The 5,954-nt window shown below is 36.1% G+C and overlaps 1 long non-coding RNA gene across 1 annotated transcript; it reads right to left on the bottom strand.

Annotated features, from left to right (window-relative positions):
• Nucleotides 1-1,285: 1,285 nt before the first annotated feature.
• On the bottom strand, nt 1,286-5,425 carry LOC140929881 (uncharacterized). Its single transcript, XR_012164810.1, has 3 exons — nt 4,805-5,425; nt 4,151-4,188; nt 1,286-3,844 (listed from the first exon to the last, which is right to left on the bottom strand). It is a non-coding gene; the product is annotated as an uncharacterized lncRNA (long non-coding RNA).
• Nucleotides 5,426-5,954: the final 529 nt, after the last annotated feature.

Genomic DNA, 5,954 nt, shown 5'->3' with positions numbered 1-5,954 from the left:
GGCTTTAACCCGCAGAGAATATCACGTGATCTACAATGGGTAATTAACATAAAGTATAATTAAAATTACTGTATCTTTTTATAGAATATTAATTTTGAAATGGCTTTAAAGACATTTGCCGCTGTACTGGCCCTGTATTATAAATGCTGGAATTATGGGATAATCAGCAGCAAGACAATTCTAGTGTTCCTGGTGTAGGGTTTGATTTTCCTTTCGACTTTCTTCCTGCTTTATACCATGCACATGGATAGTGTGTAAGGGGCTCGTTGTGCACTTAAGCCCTCTTAATTTGTGTTAATGGTGCTGAACATGACGTTGAATAGCGTCAGGGCTGGACTCAGTTTAGCCTGCGTAGCAGGCGCTTGGAAGTAGTGGGCACAAGAAAGAACGGGCGTGCGACTCCCTCGCGCGCAACCGGTCTCCCTTTCGCCCACCACTTCCAAGCACCTGCTACGCAGGCTACTCTCACTTCCTTCAAGCATCGAGTACGTTTTTCCTTGAAACAGCACAGAACTTGCCAAGTTTTCCCATTCACGTGAAGAAATTACTAAGGAGCTGCAAATGAGGCATAGAGAAGAGCATCCTCTCAGCCCTTATTCCTAGAACAACTTTTCTTACGAAGTGTAAATGAATGCTGACAGTTTTTTCATGATGTCCGAGAAAAACTACCAAGTTCTCCAATTTACACGAGCAAGTCTTTCAAGAGAAAACTTGTTTCTGTATTCCTAGGGATTTAGGTTCTGCCACAGGAAGTGTTATTTCGTTCAATGAGCTAGCCTCTGGAAATGTTCAACGACAACACACAGAAAAAACCTGATTGAAAGAAAGCTGTGCAAAGGAGATCAACTAAACGGTCACTAGACCTTTGAGATTATGAATAATTTGGGCTTGATCTCACTTTCTTGGGTTTCTAATTAGACATGTGGATGTGAATGAACTATGCCAGGCTCATTTCCTGCTACCTAAAGGTAACACGTGGAAATGAGGTAGTGGGTATAGAAAAACATAATTAAACATTTTTAGCTACAAGAAGCTTTGGGTGCTGAGGCAAAAAATACTATCATTTGGAACTCTCCCTTTTTTAAAGGACTAACAGTTGTATTTCTTGCTTTCCCGCAATGCCCATTGGGGGATGAGCTCTTTGTTTGCCTTGTTCCAGTGAATTTTTTTCATGTTAAGTATAATAGTTTCATAGCACTTGACTGGCCAAAACGGTTATACGGGAAAGCAAGAAATAATGGTGGTTCTTTAATAAAAGAAAGGAAGTAATGATAGAATTTTTTTGCCTCAGCACCCTAGGCAGGTTGTAGTACATATGTAATAATATATAGATTTAGCCATGCTGAAGGCAAAAGTTCCCGTTATTAAATTAATAATTTACTTCAAACAATGAACTTGTAACCTTTGCAAAGATATCCACTTAGAGTTAAGCAGGGTGATTTTGGTTAGCAAATACCCTTTTTTGAGAGCTGTCAACTGGCCACAATCCTTGCCTCCCAGCTTGGTGATTTTGTATCACACAACTGCCCACCTTCAAAACGCCCATTGTAACATATGACTAAGCTAGCCTCGAGTATTCAGAAAAGTACAAAAACAATAGTAAATTACCAACACGCCATGGCTATCTCTATACATGAAAAGATAGGTTTTGAAATTCAGGTTATAGACCAATAGTGTTAGTAATATTATATAATAGTAACAGTAATACCAATAGTATCTCCTCTTCACCCTAGGGTGCAAAACCAAAAATTCAATTTGAGAGGGCCTCATTACTATAAAAGGATAATCTCTTTTAAAAATGACTGACGCTGGAAAAATTAGAAAACAAGCAAATGGCAGACAAACTAAGAAAGTAGAAATGCCATCATTGTGAGTCATAAAGCACAAGTGGCTGAAAGATTGTGTTTACCTTTGGTACTACAGTTGTTATAACGAACACCTATATAGTATAAGGAAGTCCTTGGTATATCAAACGATTTGTTTCGCCCCAGTAATAGTAAAATATATGAAAAAGAACCTTGTTATAGTGAACAAATTTTGCCAGTCCCTTGACCCTTCAGAGTAAATTAAGACATTGGTTACTTATGCTGTACAGATGCAGACTTCAATAATTCAACTGAAAATCAACCCATTCTATAACTTCCACCATTTTTACTTCTTTTTAGGTTTCCTTCTTAACTTCCCAGCCCTTGTTACAAGCTAGTTCAAGGGCTTTTCTGCATCATTATCATGCATGTAATAGAGAAGCATGTTTGTCTTATACCCGCTTTTACTAAAATATAACTCAAAATATATTTAGCTACAAGCTGGCTTAGGTCATAGCCACTACTAAGTACTTATCCTCCAAAAGAATGGAATTATAATGGAAACTACATCTTTGAATTCTAATTTGAAGTAATACTATGATTTAAAAAAATCAATCAATCAATTCTCTTTTCTTCTAAGATAACTTTTTTTGAATTTCTTAAGCAAGTTCTTGTTATTTTTTATTATGATTTCTTGGTTTGACAATGCGTCCATCATAAAATACATGTAATAGTCGAGTGGCAACAGGAGAAATTGATTTAGAGTCACAGTGATGTCATTTCATCAACAGATAAAAACTGACATGACTATATTCCATTATTGTCTGTACAAATTCAGACAAACAAATTTCAACGACTTTTCAAGGATAAATTGCAGTTTTCAAGGACTAAGATTCATTAAATAAGTCAGCATTCTTTATCCCCTTTTGAACCATGGAGTCTTTTACCATTTTTACTTCTTCAGCCATACCACTTTCCGTGACAACACTTGCAAAATGACTGGGTATGACATGAAGTTGCATCTGAGGTACAGAAATAGCATTTGAAATAAGGAAACAGAAATAATTATACTGTTCATGCACAAAACTATTTTAACATTTAGATTGCCCATCAGGGCCGAGTTGTTCAAAGCTAACCCAATGTTAGTGCGAGATTTGAATTAAGATTTGAAAGCTTAAAAAGCATTTCAGTTTTAACTCTTTTTGTCTACAAGTTTATGATTGCAAACTCTTAAAACAACAGAGAAAATTATCCGAGAAAATGCTTTTGAACACAAGAAAAGGAAACCGGTGTTAAATTTAACCCCGGGTTAAGCGCTAATCAGCCTTTGAACAACTGGGGGCAGTTTTTACAGGTTCTTACACCAAGGACGAGCTAAATTTTCCTCTACAAAATAATCTAATTTCACAGAAAACAGTGTGGCATAATTAGAAAGGTATTGAATTTCTAGGACTTTTCAAGATCTAATAAAGGAATCCAGTACTTTTCAAGGACTTAAACAAATTCAAGGGCTTTTTAAGATGACTACTAAAATTCAAGACCTTTTCAAGATTGTACAAACCACTTATGAATGCTGCTTACTTAGCTCAGGGTTTGATAATTTGAATTTCTGGAAATTCAACTGCAGCATACTAAATAAGAAGCATTTGTACACTTAAGTCAAATCCTCTGGAAAAATGACATCACTTTCATTCTTGATCCACCTCTTGCTGTCACACGACTGACATAAAATTAATTTTAGTAAATTAATGTGGACAGGCAAATCACATAATCATTGCCAAAATAACCAGCCTTCTCTTTGAAATAACGACCTGAAATGGTTATTAAATATTTCCAAAATATACCCACAGAGAAAAGAGAATTGACTCCAACCGTTATATCACATTAAATATCATTTGCTTTGCTATCAAATTACTATGAACCCCAGATATCTTTCCAACAGGTGCTTGAATGCAGCTTCCTTTATTATGCCATTTCACCACCAGTGTGCAGCTACAGTCTGTAATCACAAACTTCCTTATTCTGTTGGATTGATGGTACTGAGAAAAAAATAGACAACTATTCAGTCTACACCTAAACTGATATTGTTGTTGATAAGATTTATTAATAGACACTTCCATGGTTTTATTTTAAAATAATAACAGTAGGTAAAAATCCTGGAAATTACACCTAATCCTTTGACAACAGCTTCAGTTGTTTTTGTTCCTTACGGAACAATGCATATTTCCTTCCTGCACCCATTTAGCTTCCAGTTTAAGGTAACAAGATGCACGTTTAACTGGTAGTGAAGTTTGTCCTTTAAGTAACCTTAAAAGTCAGTCTCTAAGGCACATATTAATTATTACTTGTAGTGTATCCTCTTCTTTTGGACTTGTTTTTCTAACTGGTGGAAAGAAAAATTCAGAACTTTAATCACACACTATGTCTGAAAGCACTATTTTGCAAATGTATAGGGTTGGCACAATAACTGGGAGGTTCTTGACTACTGTTTGATTGTCACCAGATATGCTGCACTACGGTAACCGATGGAAGAGAGTTGTTGCTTTGGCAAGCTGATATTCGTGCTCTGCGGTTGCTATCATAAAAAACAAACAACGACAGAACTAAAACACGCTGGAATCGCCCTGACACAGCTAAAAATGCTAAGAAAACACCATAAATTTAAACAAAGACACAAGTAAGAAATTCTGATGTATCTTTATTACTATTCTTGACCCCTAAATAATGAGCGCTTAAATCCCCATACGAACCCTTATAATAATTATTCTGTTACACAATGATTCTCACTCGTGAGCTTGAATTACTGTCTCTGTACCAGAACAATAATTTCGTTTGAAAATGGTCATTGAAAACTGGAATGAGCTCATCCTGGAATAACTTCTACAGGAATGAAATGTTTTTCAGTATCTTGTAAACAAAAAATAATATGGACAGGACTCATTCCAGAAAGAAAGTCATTCTGGTATCATGAAAATCTAGCCCCATGCACAGTAACTCACCTCTTTTGATCCATTTCACCAAATTCACATATTTGCACTTCCCTCTGAAATAAAATGAATTGTATTACTAAAATAAACCACCTTTAAAGAAAAAACTAGGCAATTTGCAAAGCATTCCGAGATTCGAACAATGATAATGCCATGGAATGAGCTTAAGTAAAATAAGACTAAGCCCCCACCAACCCCTAAAAAAGGTAGAGTAAATTCTGATTCTCAAGACTGAGCAATCTTCTCAGAGTCCTTAAGAATGTCTTACAATTCATCTACTGGCAATGGACTCCAAGTTGAAGTAAATAATAATTCAAAATAGCACATTAAACACAGAAGAGAAACTTAACTACTAAGCAGTTCTTAAGTTAAAACACAGAATGGACAAAATTAGTTGAAGAAATTAATCAAAACAGTGTGCTATAGACTTTATAGGCTGCCCCTTTGTCAGAGTTAATCTTGACTGTTTGAGCCTTTTTGAAAATAAACAGGAGAAATATAATTTTGTTTGACATGAAGTTGCAAATTTGTCAATAACACTTAGGAAAACAAAACAAACTGGATGAATAACACATTCCCCAATCCCTCCAATTTTTTTCTGTACCCTTTTCAGATGAAATGGTCATCAAATCGACCGGAACTCATGCCACTGAATCGTAGCCGACAGTTACTGGCACCATACAAATGACTTACTGATGAACAAACAACACTAACTACAAGAAAATGGATTGACTAGACAACCGACAGTTTGACCAACAATGAACAAAACTAGCCAATATTAAAAAAAAAAAACATCATGGCCTAACTTACAGACGGCCAATAACATTGCAACTTAATTGACCAGTCAGGTCAATAACCAGAGTTTAATACCATAAACTGATGTGATACAACTCACTTTGACTCTGAAAAGACTACCACACAGGGGCCGGTTGCTCGAAGCCTGGTTAGCGCTAACCGTTGGTTAAGAGGTATCAAAATGTATAGGTTTCCATGGTATTTAACGGTGGTTAGCGCTAACCATGCTTCGAGCAACCCGGGCCAGGTTGTCAAAATGTCAGTCACAGTCAACAACAGTCCTATTCAGATCTACAGTTGTACATATAATTTCACCCAGCTGATCATGCTCAACCCACTATGAAATGACTCCTGGATTCAAACCTTT

The sequence above is a fragment of the Porites lutea genome, chromosome 3, assembly GCF_958299795.1.
Source record: "Porites lutea chromosome 3, jaPorLute2.1, whole genome shotgun sequence".
In the NCBI taxonomy this organism is placed as follows: Eukaryota; Metazoa; Cnidaria; class Anthozoa; order Scleractinia; family Poritidae; genus Porites; species Porites lutea.
Note: the sequence above shows the minus strand (reverse complement) of the source record. Positions and strands in the feature narration are given on the sequence as shown.